The 22,046-nt window shown below is 41.2% G+C and overlaps 2 pseudogenes; both read left to right on the forward strand.

Annotated features, from left to right (window-relative positions):
* Window positions 1-4,519: 4,519 nt before the first annotated feature.
* LOC127198763 (small nuclear ribonucleoprotein G-like) lies at window positions 4,520-5,814 on the forward strand (annotated as a pseudogene).
* Window positions 5,815-13,549: 7,735 nt separating this feature from the next.
* Window positions 13,550-13,927, forward strand: LOC127198030 (40S ribosomal protein S25-like; annotated as a pseudogene).
* The last annotated feature ends 8,119 nt before the right edge of the window (window positions 13,928-22,046 follow it).

Raw genomic sequence — 22,046 nt, forward strand, 5'->3', positions numbered from 1 at the left:
GGATGGTAATGTTCATTTTCTACCTTGCATTTAACGCAAGGCGATGCAAGGGTGGACCCACTGTTGCACCCTGCCCTGTGAATTTTTACACTCGTTTAAGGATCCATAATGTGAATTAAAGTTTGTTAGAGGTGCGTTTTCACAGCTCCAGGTTTCCACTTAGAGGGAGGGGTTTTCAGGAGCTGGTTTCTTCTGTTGTTTTAATTGAAAATCCATGATCATTCTATTTTATCAATAAAGACTCAGGAGCCAAATGCAGTGGTGAAAACCTTGCTAGCTCAGAAAGGCAGAGAAAGCACCCAGCTGACCTTCATACTCAGATTAGTCCTAATGGAAAATGCTCGAAGGCTCACTAGCTCAGCTGACAGCCCAGAAGGAAAAGCCCCCCACCCACCCAAAACCAAGATCAAAGCCCAAAAAGTCAAAGGCCAAAGATCTGAGGCACTCAAGAGCTAGAGAGCTAAGAGCTAAAGGGCTGAAGCTAAAATCCCAAAAGCAAAGCCCAAGAGCTGAAAGCACCAACGACCCCTTCTACTGCTACCTGCTGTCTTAAATACCCCTCAACTCAAAGTCCCTCCCACTCTTTAATCCCTGTCAGCAGGTTTCTTGCTCCACCTCTTGACCTAGGGTTAATTTCATTAAATCCTGTGTACAGATAGCTTTTGGATTAAAGGTGTGTGCTGTGTGCGTAAGGCTGGCTGACCCATACCTTAATCACCTGTTTACAAGAAACAAAGTTCTTGGAGTAAAGATGTGTTAGGGCTCAACCACAGAAACAGGGATTTACAGTCCAGTCTCAGGGATCACAATGGGATCAAAGATAAGATTTTTACAGTTCACAATCTCATGGATTGCATTGAAATCAAGTATCCTGCTACACTCTTCCTTTGCGCTTTGGAAGAACTTCAAGCTACCACTGGATTCGTGGCCAAGGGGAAATTTTTCTCACTAGTTAAGAGGGGGCAAAAAAAAAAGCCCCCACACCAGTGGTTCTCAACCTGTGGGTCTCGACCCCTTTCACAGGCCTTGCATATCAAATATTTACCTCATAACTAGCAAAATTACAGTTATGAAGTAGCAACAATAATTTTATGGTGTGTATTGTCGGGGAGGAGGGAGTCACTGCACCATGAGAAGCTGTATTAAAAGTTGGCAGCTTTAGGAAGGTTGAGAAATCGTGTCATACACCTTTCTTTTGTACTACGTTGTATTTATGATAGGAGACCCAAGAAGTCATAACCTTATGGTCTCAAATTCTATTCTCTAGTAAGAGTGAGGTCCTCATTTCCCATCATTGCAACTACAGCCCCCTAGACTCAAGGTCTTTATTTAAGGGGACCCTAATTCTAGATTAAAAAAAAAAAAAACCCTTTCAGACTTCCTTAAAGCTAGAGGCTATTTGACTTTGAATGGCTTATATGTTCATGAGGGACATGAAGCAACAGACCAAAAAAAAAAAAAAAAAAAAAAAAGAAAGAAAGAAAGAAAAGAAAATGGCAGAATAAATAAAGGAGGCTGGGTCTTTGTTCATTAGTTAGTTTAATGTGTGTTACATCCCAGCAGCTTCCCCTCCCTCCTCTCCTCCCAGCCTCTCCCTCTCACCTTCACCCCCATTCCCCCATCCCTTTCTCCTCAAAGAAAGGGAAGAGGAGGCTGGGTCTTTAATGACATTGTGATCTGTCTTCACAAGATTGTTTTATGTCAGAAAACTGTCTCAGCCAGGAACTCCTTATAATCCCCACCAGCCCGTGCTGCAGCTCCCGTCATGCGGGCTTGTGACTCAGGCTTCCAGGAATCCTTTGGAGTTGATGTAACCTTCTCATGCAGCACTGTAAAATGTACATTAACCACAAAATGTGCCTAATTATTAAGACATTAAAACATTTCACAGAGGTAAATAGAGTCCATCAAAGCTTTACTAGCATAGACAAAAACATTAAAACAAAATGACCAAGAAAGTAAAATATGTTACCTGGGTTGATATTAAACCTTATAACCTCTTGTATTAGAAGAGTTCCTAAACATTAATTTTGCTCCTGTTAAACTGGGTCACATTAGCAACATTATGGGTTTTTTGTTTTTCGTTTTGTTTTGGTTTTGGCTTGATACAGTTAGGGTTAGGGTGAGGGTTTTGGTTTTTTGAGACAGGGTTTCTCTGTGTAGCCTTGGTTGTCCTGGGTTCCCTTTGTAGATCAGGCTAGCCTCGAACTCACAGCGATCCACCTGCCTCTGCCTCCCTGAGTGCTGGGATTACAGGTCTGCCAAGCCCAGTTTATTATGCACATTATGTAAATATTCCCTTTTATTAAAATGTGCAGGTATAGAATAATATTGGAAATTATGGCTGTTATATGTAAGGAATCGCACATCATGCAACAGGTCTGGTACAAGGAGGTTTATTTATGGGGGAAGGGAAGGGACGAGGAGTTAGAGCCTGAGTGAGCCATGAGGGCGGAGAGAGAAAGAGACAGAAAGACAGAGAGACAGACCCAAGAGAAACAGACAAAGAGACAGAGGTGGGGAGGGGGTGGGTGGCAGGCAAGTCCTTCTTATCTGGCATCAGCAGGTGATGTCATCAGAAGTTTGTAGGCCGCTAAAAGGCAGGCTAGTGTGCCAGAGTCCAGCTCCGGATGAGGGTCCAGCCCCCGAAGAAGGGTGAATGTAAGAGCAATGAGGGAAAAAAGAATCAGTCGCGGGACACCACTCAATTTCTTTTGATGAGAGATGGGACAGAGAGGAAGCCTCAGTGGCTTTACCTGCTCTGACAACTTGTGTCTCTTGTAAGCTTTATTTATACACAAAATCATTTCCCTAGAAGACTTTAATCATTGATTACACACAGCTTGAAATCTTTTGTTGTTGTTGTTGTTGTTGTTGTTGTTGTTGTTGTTGTTGTTGCATAAGTATTTAGGAACAAAGGGAACGAAGCAAGCAAACAGCAAATTTCCTGAGAACTAAAAATTAACTAGGATTAAATCAGTTTTCTTTTAATCAAAGCTTTCTTCCTTGTGATTGGTATCATAAAGCCTTGCGGTTACAAAAGATGTTAAACAAAGTGACTCTATTTGATTTTGTTTTAAGTTGGCATATAGTTAATAGATCAAAGACCAATCCCTCCACCTAATACCCCAAACTTGTCTTCCTGACCCTTAGTTGATCCTTTCTTTTCCGTTTTTATATTTAAAATAAAACTATCAATTAAAAATATCATGTAGCCTTTTTACTTAGTGGCAGCTTGTCCTTTTGTCTTTCCACAACATGAGGAAAGTCCTGGCCTGTCAGGTTTACTCAGAAGGGCAGGCAGCTCCCTGAGCCAACATGCCTGTCTCTGTGACTTTGTCTTGAATTCCTACATCAATACAATTTCTATCTTTACTGTAGTTTTGTAGAGAATAGAAAACTATTAGGACTTTAGGACTGTCTCCAATGTCTTCCTTTAACCCCATCATGAACTTTTACTTCAATACAACTTCTGTCTTTACTATAGTCCTGTAAAGGAACATTAGAATTTTAAAACTGTTTTCTTTTGCTTTTAAGCAGGCACAAAGATCTGTTGATAATGGCATGATCAAGATCTCTTTTTTTCTAAACTAGTTCCTAGTTTCCATAGCTGAGCATAAAGACCTAGTGATTTTAATTACAGTTTGTCAGCTTCCAAAGTTTCCCCTAAATTTTTCTTCTTTATTAATTCTTCTAAAATCCTCTAAATCATTTACCAAAATCATTTATTAATAATCTAACAGTGAATCTGAATAAATCCTGTAAAAGACTCAATTTTCTTCATAGCTGTATTTTCCCAGGGAATCATCAATTACTTTATTAGTTTTTATTAGCATCAGCTTTTACTAATTTCCAATTCTAGCCTTTGGAGAGAAACCTCTAACAGGAATTTCTGCAGTAAAGAGTCAATCCGAGGCATCCAGGCACTGGAACTTTATCAGGCAGGGCTTAAGGACACCTGGTTATTGGGACACTAGAACTTTGTCAAGCAGTGCCCTCAGGGTGCATGGCAGAGGCACTCAGTAGTCGGGCACTGGAACTTTGTCAAGCAGTGCTCCCAGAATTTTTGGCCTCACCACTAGTGAGACCACTAACTGTATGATAACAGTGGTCCCCCAGAATATTGATACTATTTGACTTTGAATTTGGCATGAGTTTAGGATAACCAAATGGTAGCAGCTGGTTAGGGGGTTCTGTTGGGGTTTGGTCTGATGCGCAGTGTATTCAGATGCTAATTTCTGTGCCCCGAGATCTAATTCCAGTCTGGACATGGGCTTTGTACTGATTATTGAAAAGTTCCCTATATCAATGTTGTGTAAAGGATGCTCCCCCTAAACCTCTGATTGGTTAATAAGGAAGCTCTGCAGCCTAGAGCTGGGTGAGAGAGGACAGGAGGCAGCACTTCTGTTCCCAGCCTAGGGTCCATGAGGTAAAAGAGAGAGAAGAAAGAAGGAGTAGAGAAAGGACATGACCCTGAGGATTGACCTGATGGAGCAGAAGTAGCCCAGGCTGGGCCAATATGGCGAGTAACTCATGGCATGCCACTGGGAAGTGGGCAGAGTGGTACAGACGGTTAGAATAGATGCATATCTGCCCAGCTCTAGTGCCTTAAAGCTTGTTGAATAAATCTGCAGGTCTCCATCTTATTATTTGGGGATTAGAATGGGTGATTAGAAAAAAATCCCACAAAATTATTACCTATCTCTACATGTTTTCATGGCTCTAGCATGCCTGTCTAAATCTCTCTACGTGTGGCAGATAAAACGTGGAAATACAAAAGTACAGTTGTTTGTGTCACTTATAATTTGTTACTAAAGACAGATTCTAAGAAAAATACATGCCTTTCATTTGGTTTTGATGGGTTTGGTTGTCATTGTCCCCATTGCTCTCTTAAAGAGAACAACGGCAAAAAAAATGTGATTGTTGACGAATCTTCTTTAGCCATATTAGCTTTTGTGTATACGTAAGAAAATCAAGCTTTATTTCCGTCCATGGGGTAGCACTCATTTTTTTTAAAAAGCAAAAGAAATTAAGAAAATATTTTTTTAAATAACAAAAAGCCATTTCCAGTATTTGTGGAATGCTTACTTCTGGTTCATTTAATAATCAAGGTGGTGAGGGAAGACAGCTAAAAGCGCATACAACAATTCATTCTGTGAGATTCTAGCTTCTCCTTAAAATTCAACGAAAGTCTAGGCATTTTATCTGAAATGTGAAGTACCTTCTAGGAACCTAAAATAACCTTGAGGATGTTTGTTGGTTTATGCTTGTTTATTGTGTGGGCGGTTGGTTGCGCCACCTGGCTTCTGATGTCTTCCATTTTCTCTTTCACCACCTCTGACATGTTTTATGATGCCGTACAATAAAATATCTAATCAAGTCTCAATGACTTGTAGTGCTATTTTCTAAAAATTGAACACCTATGCTGGAAGCCTATGAAAATTAGCTCATTTCAGCACTGTTTTTTAAAATCTTAGTCAGATGTTTGACTATAAACCATCTTATAGACAATGAAAAAAAGCTGCCCCTGTGGTGCGTACCTACAGTCCCAGCTATGGAGCTGAGATTGAAACAGAAGAGCTCAAGAGTTCAAGTTGAGCAAGGCCCACCCTCCCGGACTGAAGAAATGTATCGACAAGAAAAGTTAAATGGTGGCAGACACGTACAAGGAATACTACGGGGCTTTGATCCCTTTATGAATCTTATGATTGATGAGGGTATCAAGAGGGCAACAAGTGGGCAAGAGGATAACATCGGAATGGTGTCCTGCGAGGGAACAGCAGCATCATGTCAGAAGCCTTGGAAAGAGTCTAAACAGTGTCAGTTCAGCAGAGGTTCCCACATCCCTCTGCAAAGGGCCTCTTTGGTTGTGATATAGAATTGGGTCATGCACATTTTCATATGAAACTTTTTGCTTAAAAAAAAAAATGAATTCAAGACCAGCCTGGGCAACTTGACACCATCTCAAAAAAAAAAAAAAAAAAAAGAAAGAAAGAAAAAAAAAGAAAAAAAAGAAAGAAAGAAAGAAAAGAAAAAAATTCATGGATAAGAAGGCACATCATAAGAAGAGCTTTTCAGAAATATGTGAAAGGCGGTTGGATCAGCCTTCCAAATACCACAATCACTCTTCCCATATTTCTGAAAGGCTAGGAAACATTTGCAGAATAAGGAGAATCCTAGCATGGCCAGCTGTATAAACATCCACAGCTGTTAGAAATGAGTTAAAAGGCTGAAGTTTTAGCATTCATTGTTAGGCCCACCTTCCCCTTTGATTACCTCAGAATATGTTTATTCTTGCTTTCTATCAGTGCTACAGATTAAATGCAGGGTCTCATGCGTGGTGGGCAGGCACCCTGCCACTGAGCTACATCCTCAGCACAAAACCTAAAAACTATGTCTATTCTTTTAAAATTCCTTTTACTGTTGTTGTCGTTGTTGCTGTTTTGAAACAGGGTCTCTCTGTGTAGCACTGGCTGCCCTGAACTCACTTTATAGACCAGGCTGGCCTCGAACTCAGAGTGATCCACCTGCCTCTGCCTCCCAAGTGCTGGGAATAAAGGCGTGCACCTGTGTGGGTGTGTGTGTGCAGATTCCATTCTCAGAGATTATTGATCTATAAATAAGCATCTACTTATTATAAAACAAAATACCTTCCAAACACTGTGGGTTAGAAATTTGTGAGCTGTTTTGTGGTTCTGGTTTGAGACTCTTAATGACATTTCATCATGCTTTCAGCTAATAGTCACCTAAAAATTCAATAAGGAATGGAGGACCTACTTTGCAAGTTTCTACCTCATATGGCTAGTAAGTTGTACTCATTAGTGGTTTTTTGTACTCATTAGTGGCTTTACAGGACTGCTTCAGCACCCCACACGTGACAGGTAGGTTGCCCAGAGTAAACTGTCCAAGAGACCACTTCAGAAGCCATCATGCCTGCTATGGCAGTCGTGGAAATCATTTGATCACCTCTGCTGTGCAGTGCAGGTCACACTGAGTACCCTGAGAAGATGTAGGAGAACCAGGAAGTGGAGTGTGTTGGTCTCATTCCGGGCCAGCTACCATAATATAAATATGTACCATAGGGTACATAATGTACCATAATGTACATACTAGCTACAGCCCAGCAGATCCTCTTCTATGTGGGTGTTTGACTGTCCAAGCACAAATCCCAGTGGCTCACAACTGTTTACCCTCCTGCTGATAGGCTTTCAGATGTCTCATTGATTTCCTAGCCCTACTCTTAGAACTATTGACTCTTTCTCAAATGTCTGATATCTTTGTTGCTGAGAAGCAACCTTCAAATAAAATTAAGACTATGGCATTAAATGTAAACAAAGCTGAAGAAGAATTATATGCCTAACCAGCAGCAGGGTGGTAGTTCTTATCTGTTTTGGTTTGGTTTCATTTGGTTTTCCGAGATGGGGTTTCTCTGTGTAGCCTTGGCTGTCCTGGTCTCGCTTTGTAGACCAGGCTGGCCTCGAACTCACAGCGATCCCCCTGCTTCTGCCTCCCAAGTGCTGGGATTAAAGGCGTGAGCCACCCCACCTGGCCAGGGAGGTAGTTCGTAATCTACCTTTGGAGATAGGCATATATTATATTATATTATATTAATGTATATAATATTAATAATATATATTGTATATGTGAACCAGAGCCATTTTCAAAATACAAGCATTAGTTTGGCATAGTTTTTCCTCTACACACTCTTCTCTACAACTTCTCCCAAGTTTTATGTTAACATCTATCCAGTGTCTTTCTTCCAACTCAGATGAGACTTAGTTTACTCTGTTGGGAAACAGACCCTGTAACGTGTAAGACACAGGAACTAGAGTGGGCCCCGTACATGCCGATTCCTACTTCCCCACTGGGTCCTTTTCTTTTTCTCTTATAGAAACAGGGTCCCACTATGTAGCTTTGGCTGGCATGAGGACTCGTATTCATGGCTTCACCATCACCAGCCCCACGGCCATTCCAGAGGACAGCCTCATTGTCTTCTTCACACGCTCCACTGCTGCTGCCCCTCTTACTTGAAGCTCCACTGCTGCTGCCCATCTTACTTGAAATGTCTATTGCAGTTTCTTTCCGTTGGTGTTGGTTTTCTAACTAAATGGTTTGTTTGTTTGTTTGTTTAATCTAAGGCTAGGCCAAGCATAACACCACAAGTCTCTGAGTACTCAAGAGACAGAGGCTACACACACACACACACACACACACACACACACACACACACACACGTAATTCTAGGCCAGCCAAGGGCTACATAGCAAGACACTGTCTCAAAATCAAAATCAAAATTCTAAGGCCAGATGTAGAATCTGGAAAATACTGATTATTGTGACTGACAGAGGTAAAGAGAGGGAAATGGCAGGTCAAGTGTTACAAGTACTGTATACACATGCCAAGATCATCTGTTCATTCTGTTCATTACTAATGCAAACATGCTCTTTATGCTTCTTATCTCATCTTGAAAATATCTCTAAAGCTATACAAACCACTTCTTAAATATTTATATAACTAGTCAAGAGAAAATGCCAAAATTTTCAGAGAGCAATCTCAGCTGAGTTCACATATTTTACTTTCTAAATCTCTCTTGAATGTTGCTCTTCATGGCTCCCTGGGGTTTGTAAACTAGATGAGCCTCTGAAAACGCAAATTAGTGAGAATGTGCTGAATTCCAAGCGCTAGAAAATGCTGGGGCAGCTTCCTGATCATTGCCTTGGCAACAATCATTCTTTAAAAATGCAGGAGTTTATCCCCAAAGGGATTCGTGCTTCACCACTTTGATGTCCAGAGGGAAAGCACTCAGTTTGTTGCAGGAATGGATAATGAAAATCACTGCTGACCGAAGAGAAACACATTATGGGACCCTCTTCCAGATGTGGAGTGTGCAGGGCATTATTACAGAGTAATCTCTTCGACTCCCTTTAAGACAAACCCTGAATGCCATGTTCAGACTTACCCTTGCCACATCCATAGAGGCTTGCATGCTTCCGTGTAATATGAAAGTTTGTATTAACTGTATGATAGCATGTTAATATGTCAGTCCCTACTAGGCTTTGGTAAAATGTTATATTTTATCCACTTTTATATCACCATTGGTACGACGTAATCCTTTTTTCATATTAGCAATAAACACTGTTAATTAAATGATAATACTCATCTTACATGGAGTGTAAAGAAATTAGTAACTCACCAACCACATATAATTGATAAACCACTTGCTACAAAAAGCCTTGTGGTGATTTTAATAAAAATGGGAGTGTCACTACTAGGTGTGGCCTTGCTAAAGGAGGTGTGTCACTGTGGCAGGCTCTGAAGTCTCATATACTCAAGCCACACCCATTGTGTCATTCTTTTCCTGCTGCCTGTGGATCCAGATGTGGAACTCTCAGCTCCTTGTCCCGCTCCATGTCTGCCAGCCTGCCACTTTCTTCCCACCATGACAATATGGACTAAACCTCTGAACTGTAAGCCAGCCCCAATTACACATTTTTCTTTATATGAGTTACCTTGGTCATGGAATCTCTTCAAAACAATAGAAACCCTAAGACAAGACTTAAAATGTTATGTTAACTTTCGATTTGTCTCTATTTCCTTTCTAGCTACAATCATTTAGAGCTCTTGCACAACCATTTCTTGCCCTCTATCCTATGTGATGATAAGCAACACTGTGGGAACATCTTGACCATGTTGAGATTAGAATGCAGAGTTAAGCAGAAGGACCACACAATTGCCACATGGAAAGTTCCAGAGCATGATTTAAGACATTATTCCTCAGACATCTGCTAGGAGTCTTCGGCATCTGAAAACAGCATTCTGATTAACAAGGGAACATAGCCACAAGATTCAACATTCTAGCCAATTCTTCTCTATCATGCATGTTTTCATTTAAAGATAGGCCTTAACAGAGCCAGCATCTTCCTGCATCTCCCCTGGCAAACAGTACTTTAATCTGGTATCAGTTATTTTACATATGCCTGGGATCTTCTAAAAAGTGTTACGTGCTTGAAACATTTGTGCCTATTAAAGTCATTATTTGCATAACACAGCCATCTTTTATTCATTTATACTGTAAATTACAGATCATTTATACAATACTCAAGGAAGAGGAATTCCTGAGGCACCCTTCTTATAAACCACATACATTTATGAGGACGGCAAGGAACCTATAGCAGTAGGTACATTTACAGAAAGTCAAAACTAGATCAATTATGTGAGATACTATTCTTTGTTCTATACCATTTCTAACCTGTTTCTCCAAGTTATCATCAAAACTCCTTTATATGGGGATAGAGATGTGGGTCAGCAGTGAAGAGCACTTGCTGCTTTTCCAGAATATCACCATTCAGTTCCCAGCATCCACACTGGGTGGCACACAGCAGCTTGTATTTCCACCTGGCATGCATACATGTGGACATATCTATATACATATAACTGTTTTAAAATCTTTCCTTTAGACATCTTCATTCTGGAGGTATCGTCTTATGTTGACTAAGCAATAGAAGTCATCTTTAAGGGTTTTTGTATCAGCTATGATTATCTTTTATTTGAAAGCCTTTTGTAACTTTATAAAATATTTAATCTACTATATAGTCTCATCAATCTAAGGTAGAAATTCTTATTTATTCATGTCTTCTAGTTGGTACTATATGTACTTATCTATAAGTAATTCATGTACATATGGAGGTTTTTAAAGTAATAATTGTCCATATAGAATTTTAGAAAAAAAATATTTTAACCTAAAAGTGTATATGTAGAGTCTGGAGGAATGGCTTAGTGTCAAGAACGTTTACTGCTCTTATAGGTGACTTAGGTTCAGTTTCCAGCAACCACATTAGACTGTAGCTCCAACTCTCATGTATCTGTCAACCTCTTTTGATCTCCACAGGTACCGCATGCATTCAGGCAAAACACATACATATGAAATAAAAATTTAATGTTTGTACATTTTTATTCTGTATGGCCACACTCATACACAGATAGAAAGCCAGGTGTGGTGGCACATGCCTTTAGTCCCAGCACTCAGGAGGCAGAGACTGGCATATCTCTGTGAGTTTGAGGCCAGCCTGGTCTACAAAGTGAGTCCAGGACAGCCAAGGCTACACAGAGAGACCCTGTCTCGAAAAACCAAAATAACCAAAACATACACAGATAGACACATGTATATGCCATAGTTCTATGGCTTACATAGCTTGGAAGTCAGTGCCCCTTACTAGTAAAAGACCTGCTCTCCTATGCTGAGACACCTTTCCTCTTCAGCTCTCACCAGGCTCAGTATCAGTCTGACACTGGGAAGTGAGCAGTGTAGTAGAAGTTTTGATTTCCTTAACAACCCAGTCATGTTATATTTTTGTTTTAATTTTTGTGGGATATGGGGCTGCTTTTAGTTTGTCCACAGCTGATAAGTGTCTCCTGTGGGCTAAGAGAGGGGCATGGTCTTTGCCAGCTACAGAGAATGGAATTCTGAGGATTCAAATAGGGTATAAATACCAGAGCCCAGAGAGAGAGAGAGAGAGAGAGAGAGAGAGAGAGAGAGAGAGAGAGAAAGAAGACAGACAGACAGACAGTCAGGCAGTCAGACAGTCAGACAGACAGACATACAGAGACAGAGACAGAGTCAGAGAACACTTAGAGAGAATTCTTCGAGGAGACGGTCAGAGGAAGAGGAAGGCTACTGTTTCTGCTGGACTGCTGGATGTCCTAACAACTGAGACTGGTATTTTCCCAAAGAACCCAATGACCCTAACCAGCTGGAAGTAGACTAAGAAACCTATGCCCCTTTTCCCTTTCTCTCCTACCTAGTGTTGGGAGTTTGGTGGAAGGGAGGTAGAGGAATAAGACCCCAACAATATAGTTAATAAAAAAGTCGTGCATACAGAGCAGTTCAAGAGAAGACATGAACTAGAAGCCATTCCTGTACTGAGGTGCAAATGCTGTCATTAGGCTTGGCCCACTTGTCTCAGCCTTTCTGGGCTAGTGTGGCTTCCATAACAGGTCAGTGTATGCCAGCAAATGCCTTCTGTACTAAATATCATAAGGTTGCACAGTAAGCTGGATTATATTTACAATTGCATCTTAGGGATAATGATACAACTTTAGATGTCAATGTGATGTTGATAAAATTCAATCTATTTTTTTTCTTACTACTGATTACAATAAACAATAGTTACTTTATGAGTCATGATATAAGCATGTACCTGATGCAGTCTTTAAAGAATACATATGAATAGTATGTTTTTGGACAATAATTTGATAATGCAGCTCAAATTCTTAAAGACCATAATCCCAAAGGGAGGGATGTGTCAGGATGCTCTTTTCATGGCCTCTGTGGCACATACATGTTTTTAATTGTTTTTGTCTTTGCTTTGTTATTGTCTGTTTTGAGAGAGGCCCTCAGTTTGAAGCCCAGGCTACTCTCTAACCCATGGTGGTTTTCCTGCCTCAGCCTCTGCAGAGATGAGTCATCACACCCAGCTTGCTTAATAGTGTATAGACAGAGCAGGGGCACCAGCTTAGTAGCAGAGTACTTTCCTAACATTCACAGAGCTGTTTTCCACCTCTGTATACACATGTGTGTGCACACAATGTATATGTATTTTGACTATGCTATACTTCATAATTTTGAAACTTATAAATTGTATATGATATTCATTTTAAATAATTCTTATGTATCACAGAAGAACTAAAATTAGATTTCAAGGTTAGAAGGTTAAGAAATAGGCCTACAGGAGATAATCTGGGCAGCTGCAAAGAGCAGCCTCTCTAGAGGTAATGATGCCTAATGACTGACCCAAAGGGTCCCAGTGGAGATAGAGTTGATAAGAGACCCAGTTTTATGGCCACATTCCTTCCTGCCCACAAGAGATAGGGTTAATAAGAAGCCAGACGCTTCACTGGACAAAGTAGTGAACAAAGAGAACAAAGAAAGATAAGCCATGTGCGGTCTTCACACCTTTTTCTGTAACCGGTCACTTTAGACATTAGATCTTTTTATGTTACTCAACCAATAGATGATTGCCAGGCTGGGACCCTCCCCTCCCCACTTTGGCATCCTAGGAGGGATAGGAACCTATAAATTTACCCTCAGCTCAGAGGTTGAGGCTCTTTCTGGATACCATTGTGTTAGTGACTGGTGAGAGCCCGGCTTGTTTCGATTAAAGGTCCTCATGTATATTGTATCGGTATCAAATCCTGGTGGTCTTTTTCCCAGGTCTCGTGATCTGGATACAGCAGTTAAATTTAAAAGCAGTGTGAGTAATGAATTAATCTAGAACATTCATTACAGTGGCAGTATTTGACCACTATGGATCCAGTCACTTGAGAGGCTGAGGCAGAAAGATTACAAGCTCAAGGCCAGTGTGAGCTATATAGTAAGATTTTGTTCCTAAATAAAATATAAAGTGCTAAAAATGTAGCAGTAAGAGTGCTTGCTTAGGACTGTTGGCCCCGCTGGGCTTCCTTACCCCTCCCCCCCACACCCACCCCCCACCCCTCACCCCGGCATCTTTAGTGAGGCTGCAGTGGTCATCGCCACTCTCTGAGCTTCACCATGCCACCCAAGGACGACAAGAAGAAGAAAGATGCCTGAAAGTCGACCAAAAACGACAAAGACCCAGTAAATAAATCTGGTGGCAAGGCCAAAAAGAAGAAGTGGTCCAAAGGAAAAGTTCGAGACAAGCTCAACAATCTAGTCCTGTTTGACAAAGCCACATATGACAAACTCTGTAAGGAAGGTCCCAATTATAAGCTTATTACTCCAGCTGTGGTCTCTGAGAGACTGAAGATTTGAAGTTCCTTGGCCAGGGCAGCTCTTCAGGAGCTACTTAGTAAAGGACTTATCAAGCTAATTTCAAAGCACAGAGTCCAAGTAATTTACACAAGAAACACCGAGAGTGGAGATGCCCCAGCTGCTGGTGAAAATGCATGAGCAGGTTAAATCAGCTGTACATTTGGGGAAATAAAACTCTATTAAATCGAGAGAGAGAGAAAGAGAGAGCTTGCTTCGCATACAGGAAGCCCTGGGTTCAATCCCAAATATCAAAGTTTTTTAATTGGTTAAATAAAGCATCCTATGCCTATATAGGGGGAAATTATATCTTTTTAAATTATGTATAGACAAATGTATACTAAGGGCTTCTTCATAATGTAAAGAGGAAAAACTATAAAAACTGTGTTTCCACCTCACATTATTATAACCAAATATTGTATAAACGTAAAAAGGGAGGAAGGTTAATTTGGCTCATACTGAAGTCTCGGGGTGTTGCTCCTCGCTCTGGGCCTGCCATAGCGAGGTACCTCATGGTGAATGCTTGTGCAGAGGAGAGCACATTCACTTCACTGCCAGGATGTGAGAGGGAAAGAAGATGGACCTGCTGTGGTGTCCAACATTCACTGCAGGCCATGCTGCTGCTGCGGCTGACTCTCAGCCCGCAGTGGGCCCCGCCTCTTCCATCACTGAGAAGCAAGCCTGGGAAAGATGATTCAACCTCTGCCTTCGGTCATAAGGTCCTCACTTCCTAGGGAATTTGCTGTATGAGGAAATGCATGCAGATGCATATATGTGTGAGTATATATATGTATGCGGCACATATGTATGTATCAAGGTAGGAATGAATGGACATACTGCTTCTTTTTTTCCAGGGTTTTCTCATTCTTTTAAATGAACTTATGCAACTTTTGTTATGATAAAAGTTATTTTGTAAACTAAGCCCATTTATTTCTTCACTAAGCAGCAATTTTTTAGTATCCTATTTAGTGTGTGTGTTGGTGTGTATGTGTGTGTGTGTGTGTGTGTGTGTGTGTGACAATACATGTGCAGGCATATGTGTGGAGGTCAGAGGACACCCTTAGAAGTTAGTTCTCCTGGGATATCTGGGAGATGAATCTCAAGTTCTGGGCTTGCACATCAAGAGCTTTTACCACTGAGCCATCTCACTGGCTCTCTCTCTTTTTTTTTCTTCTTAAAATAAAATATATTTTACAAATAAAATAAGTGTACTTTACAAAAACAAGTTTTTTACAGTCTTTACATTTTAATATATTAATACATTTCATGTGGGGACAATTTCAGTGGCGTTACAGAGACATTTTCAAATTTTAAGTATTTTGTGTCTGAATATATAGGGGAGTATGCATACATGTTATGATGGCATATAGGAACATGTATGTTTGCAGGGACATGTATACATGTGTATGTGCATGCAGGCGGACCCCTAGATGTCAACTTCAGATATAATTCCTCAGGGCCATTCACCTTTGGAGATTATTTGTTTAGTTTTGTTTTTAAATTTTTATATGTATGAGTGTTTTACCTGCATGCATGTGTGTGCACCACACGCATGCCTGTTATGTGTGGATATCAAAAGATGTTGACCAAGCTCCTGGAACTAGAGTCACAGATGGTATGAGCTATTGTGTGGCTTCTGAGAACAACCCAGGTCCAGTGCTCTTCAAGAGCAACAAGTGATCCCACCCACAAACCTTCTCTGAAGCCCCAAACACCTAATCCTTTCTGAAACAGAGATTTGAACATAAGGCTTGGCAGTTAAATGAGGCTGGCTGGCCAGCAGGCCCTGTGGATTGGCACTCCTCTCCTCCCCAGCGCGGGATTACAAGAGTTAACACCTGTGGCTTGTTAAGGACCTCTTTGCTTGTATGCCAAGCACTTTACCACCTCCTCAGCCCTCACAAGGTTTAAGTTTTAGTTTCAGGTTTCAAATATTAATCTTTCCAGTTCTTACCTAAATTACAATTAATGATGAAAAGGGAAATCTATATTCATGTTTAAAATATATTTTTCCATCTTTCAAGTGAAGGCCTAGTTTTTAATGACATTACATTCATAGGTTTATTATGCTGTCATTGAATTTCTTCTTCAGTATACTTAATGTCTATTTTCTTTTTTTTTTTTTTTTTTTTTTTTTTTTGGTTTTTTGAGACAGGGTTTCTCTGTGTAGCCTTGGCCATCCTGGACTCACTTGGTAGACCAGGCTGGCCTCGAACTCACAGCGATCCGCCTGCCTCGGCCTCCCGAGTGCTGGGATTAAAGGCGTGCGCCACCACGCCCGGTTCTTAATGTCTATTTTCAAGAGGAAGTGTACACACAGAAAACAGGAAGCCAACATGGTGAAATGTGTTGTTGCTGCATTAACCACACCAGCCACTAGGTGTCTCCATTGCATCACCCCACTCACTATCTCTGATGGAAGTTTCCGATCAAAGAGATGGAGAGCAAAGCTTTATTCACAGAATTCTTTCTTTATACTTCAATTTTTTTTTTCAGCCTGCTGAGGTAGCACACGGCTGTAATACCAGCACTCAGGGAGGCAGAGACAGGTGGGTCTCTGTGAATTTAAGGCCAGCCAGGTCTACAAAGGGAGTCCAGGACAACCAGGAGTACACAGAGCAACCCTGTCTCAATTTTTTCCAAAAAATATTTCATACGTATGAGTGTTTTGCTTACCCGTATTTGTGCCATGTGCATGCCTGGTGTCCAGAAAGATCAGAAGAAAATATCAAATCTCCTGGAGCTGGAGTTAGGGACAATAGTGAGCCTCCGTATGGGTGCTGGGAACCAGAGTGTTCTTAACTGTGCAGCTATGTCTAGTGACTTCACAGAATTCTTAAGTAAGACCCAGCGTCTTCCTGTCAGACACCCTATTGAGGAACAGTTCTCCCCGTTTGTGCCGTGTCCTCTTTCATTTTTGATAACCGAACACTTCGTTGGGCCAAGGAGGGGAAACTTTTATTGCATCCATTTTGCAATCGTATTTTAATAGCTATCATTTTCAAAGTCTAATAATCAAATAAAGCCATGAGAGCACTTGCAGTCCTTTTAGAGCGCTGGAGGTCCTCTCCCTCACACAGTGAGTAGCATCCAGTCAGCAGCGCTCTGCACAGAAGAAAGCGCCAGCAGCTACAGAGATGGCCTCTGGTGAGGGAGCTTCACCATCCCACAGGAAGCACCTGGTGACATCAACTGCCTGACAAGGCCTCCTTTCCCTTTTCTGTCTTCTCTTTGCTGCCCTTTCTATGCTAGGCTAGGTAGACAATTTTTAAAGAAAACTAATATTTAAAATAGTTGTACTTTAACCCTGAATCATTCCATTACAACAAAAGACATCTCTAGAAATTACATAAATGCTGACAGTTTGAAGTACTCCTAACTCTGAATACTTGCATTAGTGTTCACTGTAATTTAGCATTGGCTACAAACTGAGTTACCTGTCTGCCCAGGGAAACTAATGGATGGTGAAATCAGATGAGAAGAATTTTAATTGAAACAGCAGTGAGAGCAGAATTCGATTTTCATTTTACAAACTAGAAATAGAGGAACCGTGTGTGTGTGTGTGTGTGTGTGTGTGTGTGTGTGTGTGTGTGTGTGTGTTCCTAAACAAAATGTATGCATGTCATTGTTTTCGCTGTTTTGGAGCGGGGTGGTATGGTGCTGGGGAATGAACTCGAGGCTTCATAAACTCTAAGCACATACTATATACAAATGACCTACAGCCCCAGTGCTCTGAAGTGTGTTTTCCCTTTTTAATACTGTCTTTTTAGTATCTAACCATTATACTACAACCGTCAGTGATATTGCTTTCTCTTAGGCTCCAGTGCTCCATTTTCCCTGTGTTTTCTTATTCACTGGATAGTTTAGACATGCAAAAAAAATGTCATCTAGTGGAGAGAATGAAGGATTGCATATACTTTTTGGAACCAGTATGTTTTGTTGTTGTTGTTGCTGCTGTTTGTTTTTTTAATTCTCTTTAAACCCTGCCCATACTCCCATCCCTCCTCTTTTCCCAGGCCCACCTTCCCTCCTTCCCCCCTCCCCTATTCCTCAGAAAAGGGGAGCTCCCCGCCTTCCCATCAATCCCGGCTCATCAAGTCACATCAGGACTGAGCAACCGAGTACACCTTCTTCCCCTGTGGCCTGGCAAGGTAGTCCTGCCAGAAGGAAGTGATCAAAAGGCAGGCAACATAGTCCATGTCAGAGACAGCCTCTGCTCCCCTTACTAGGGGACCCACATGAAGCCTGGGCTGCCTATTGGCTACATCTGTGTAGGGGGCCTAGGACCAGTCCATACATGGTCCTTGGTTGGTGCTTCAGTCTCCACAAGCCCTTCTGGGCCCTGGTTAGTTGGCTCTGTTGGTCTTCTTTTGGGGCTCCTGTCACCCCTAGTTCCTTTTCTTCCCCCACCCCACTTTTCCACAAGACTCCCTACACACCACCCAATATTTGGCTATGAGTCTCAGCATCTGTTTCCAACTGGGTGGAACCTCTCAGAGGACAGCTCTGTTAGGCTGAAAGTATAGCAGGGTATCGTTAATTTAATCTCATCTGTTTGCTATGATGAAACTGATTAAGAAAAAAAAAACTTACTTTCAGACTTTACCACCAGATTTTAAAAGTTTCTGAGATATTTAAGTATTTCCCCAAAAGTTTTGTTGTTTCAGGACAAGGTTTCTCTGTGTAGCTTTGGCTGTCCTGGACTCACTTTGTAAATCAGCCTGGCTTCAAACTCACAGTTGTTGGCCTACCTCTGCCTCTGAAGCACTCAGATTAAAGACATGTGTCACCCCACCTAGCACAAAAAGGGTTTTGTTTGTTTGTTTGTTTTTATGTATAATGAAGATCAGTGAATAAGAGTTGTATGGGGAGCATATAAATTCCTGAGCGAAAACGTATTGTTGACATGAGCATAGCTATGTCCCAGACCCCAATGTCTCAGACCCCGGGGGAAATGGGAAAGCGATACCCAAGTAAGGCTCTAAGAAATGGCAAAACTTTCCTCTGGCCCAAGTAGGAATGTTGATAAGGAGATGACCTTTAGCTAAAACCAGTGGACATAAGACATAAAGACATTGACTGCCGGCAGGGCAGGCGGTGGTGGCACACGCCTTTAATCCCAGCGTTTGGGAGGCAGAGGCAGGTACATCTCTGTGAGTTGGAGGCCAGCCTGGTCTACAAAGTGAGTCCAGGACAGCCAGGGCTACCTCCTTCCTGAAAATGCTCCTCTGTGGAGCAAAGCACCCACCAACCCCTCCTCCCTGTGCTGTGCATAAAAATCCCCTGAGTTGGTTGCTGGTTGTTGGTTACATAACAATTGTCCCCCAGCAGAGCCAGCACAGCCTACCCAATCCCAGATTTTTTTTTTACATGTATTTATAATTTCTTCACTCTTGAGTCACCCAGTCAGATTTCCAAGACCAAACCTTTTAGGACACAGCATAGCCAAGATGATAGGTTAGTCAATAAAGTGCAGATATGCAGACCTGCGTTCCATTTCAAGGATCCACTAAAAGTGGTAGCACACACTTGAAATATATGCCCTTGGGAGGAAGATGCTGCCCAGCCTATTTAGCAAACCCCAGCTACCAGAAGAGATGCTGGCTCAAAAGATAGCGTTGACCCCTGACCTTCACAAACAGCCATAAAAACATAGCACTTACCTGTATGTATCCTTGTGTGTATGCATGCATGTATGTACCCACACACACACCCAGATCAGTAAGTGTATTTTTAATCTTCAGACTATGAGATGGAGGATTTAGGAATCTTGTGTTTGGGTCCTGACATTGCTACCTTGGCAATTTAATTAATTCAGTTGATGTTCTTTCTTTCCTCAGCTCTAAAATGAATCAGCTGGACCAGGCTTTTTAAAAAAAAAAAAAAACAATAATTAGCATTGGTCTCTGAAATGAATAAATAGTAAAACCCAAAATATATATTTAGGTCATGTACTTTAGTAGAATTTTGCTTTCTGTGTAAAGTAATTTTTTTTTTTTTTTTTTGAGACAGGGTTTCTCTGTGTAGCCTTGGCTGTCATGGACTCCCTTTGTAGATCAGGCTGGCCTTGAACTCACAGTGATCCACCCACTTCTGCCTCCCATGTGCTGGGATTAAAGATGTACGCCACCACACCCAGCCCATAAAGTAACTTTTTATTGGAATATTTTTATAAGAAAATTGTACGATATAATGTCCATTTTTCTAGGACAGAGTGAACATGACTACTTAAATTATTATATGTTTGTGATTTTGTCTTCTGTACATATTTCAATCACAGCTATATTCTGTTTGCTTCTGAGTCCTTAGAGTTAATATCTCCTCTGATTGTGACATCGTTCGTGTCGACGAGGGTCCAGTTCCAGGATCCACTTAATTTGTAGGGGTTCAGTGTGGGCAAACTGTAAGGAGCACCACTGAACAAAGTTAAAAGTCACCTTGCAAAGCCAGGCATGTTGATCCACGCTTTTGGTCCCAGCACTCAGGAGGCAGCACAGACAGACGTCTGTGACTTTGAGGCCAGCCTGATCTACATAGGGAGTGCTAGGCCAGCCAAGGCTATACATCGAGATCTGGTCTCCAAAAATAAATACATAAACAAATGTACAAATAAATGAAAACCACCTGCCACTGATTTGGGCATTTCCTTTACTGTTTCTTACTCTTATTGCAAAGACAGGGCTCTATTTTTAAAGCCACAACCCACAGAATCCCCCCCTCAATCCTGTCTCAAAAACTAAAATATCAGTCATTTTAGAGAATTTTTAATTTTATAATTATACCATTATTAGTTTCAAAATAGTTGAGCATAATAAGAAGTGTAATAGTACATCCAGGCACAGTGGTATACCTTCTTAGTCTTGGCTCTTGGGGTGCAGGAAGGGAGATCAGAAAGGCAAGGTCATCTTTAACTATACAATGAGTTTGTGGCTTGCCTGGGCGACATAAACCCTGTTGAAAGCAGGGAGATGTATACTGGATATAGCTCAGTGGTAAAGCGCTTTCCCAGCACTCACTAGGCCCTTTGTTCAATTCCCAGCATCTCAAAATAAATAAATAAATAAATAAGGACCGAAAAAGACAAGGAAGAGGAGAAATGCAGAAGGAGTTCCTAAGCATTAGAGGCTCTATAGTAATCCCAAGCCGTCTCTCCTCCCACAGAAATCCCACTGGTACCCATAATCTCAACAGAAAATCTTTAAACCATTACTTTCCTTAAATTTAAAAGTATGATCAGAGATATAGACAGGTGTTTAACCTATATGAAAATAAATGTTGATAATTATCCAAACATCTGATATCTCTTTTGGCCAATGCTGGGTGTGAAAAATGATTTTTTATGAAAACGCTGATTATTGTGATGGTCTGCCTCAACAGTCCCCTCCCACCCACGCACACCTTTTCTCAAGGAAGAAAACCCTAATCCAGTGCTTGGAAGAATTGTTCTACCTTGCCTTATGTACAAACCAAACACAATACTTTCTTGCACACCATCCCCATCATGTGGTCATTAAGCACTTGGCTTCTCAAAACATTTAAATTCGTTAAAGTCAGTGACATCGCCTACGAGGGATATGGTAAATTCATGTTTAGAACACACTAAAATTATGAGTTTCCTTTACTGTTCTGTGCATCTACCTTACACCCATGGGCCATTTAAAGGAATCAGAGAGCTTTCTTAGTTCAATTCTCATTAATACCTCTAGAATACTTACTACCCATTAACTAGAGTGGGTCATTAGGCCATGTCTTTTGACAATACAGGGCATTTTACCAGTCAAATGTTAAGGCTCTGCATAGGAAGGACTTGGTTGTCGCTTACATTTATCTTAATACATCTTGTTCCTACACATCTTCTTCTCCAGCCTTCTTTTCATGTCTTCATTATTCTACTAATAATACCCTTAGGCTCTCTCATCTCATCTCCCTTCCTTTATTCTTTCCTCATCAGTTCTATTTTCTGCAGTTACACTTAGTAACATTTACTCTCATCTGTGAACTTTCTGTGTGATACCCCAAGCAGTCAGAGTAGAGGCTTCACAGTCAGCCTGTCCAAAAAATGACGCAATCATGGAGAGAAGACAGACAGTTGGTAACAAGAGCATCCAGGCAAATCTGGGTCAGGCTGGGAGTCAGCTGAGCGAGGCTGGCTCTGTAACAATAACAAAAGAGGGAGCATGAGGTGAGAAGCATTGCTTACTGTGAACTTCAAAAGAAAAAAGGGGGGAGGGAGGAAGTGCTCCCTGAATCCATGAGTTTA

The sequence above is a fragment of the Acomys russatus genome, chromosome 14 (genome assembly GCF_903995435.1).
Source record: "Acomys russatus chromosome 14, mAcoRus1.1, whole genome shotgun sequence".
Classification (NCBI taxonomy): domain Eukaryota; kingdom Metazoa; phylum Chordata; class Mammalia; order Rodentia; family Muridae; genus Acomys; species Acomys russatus.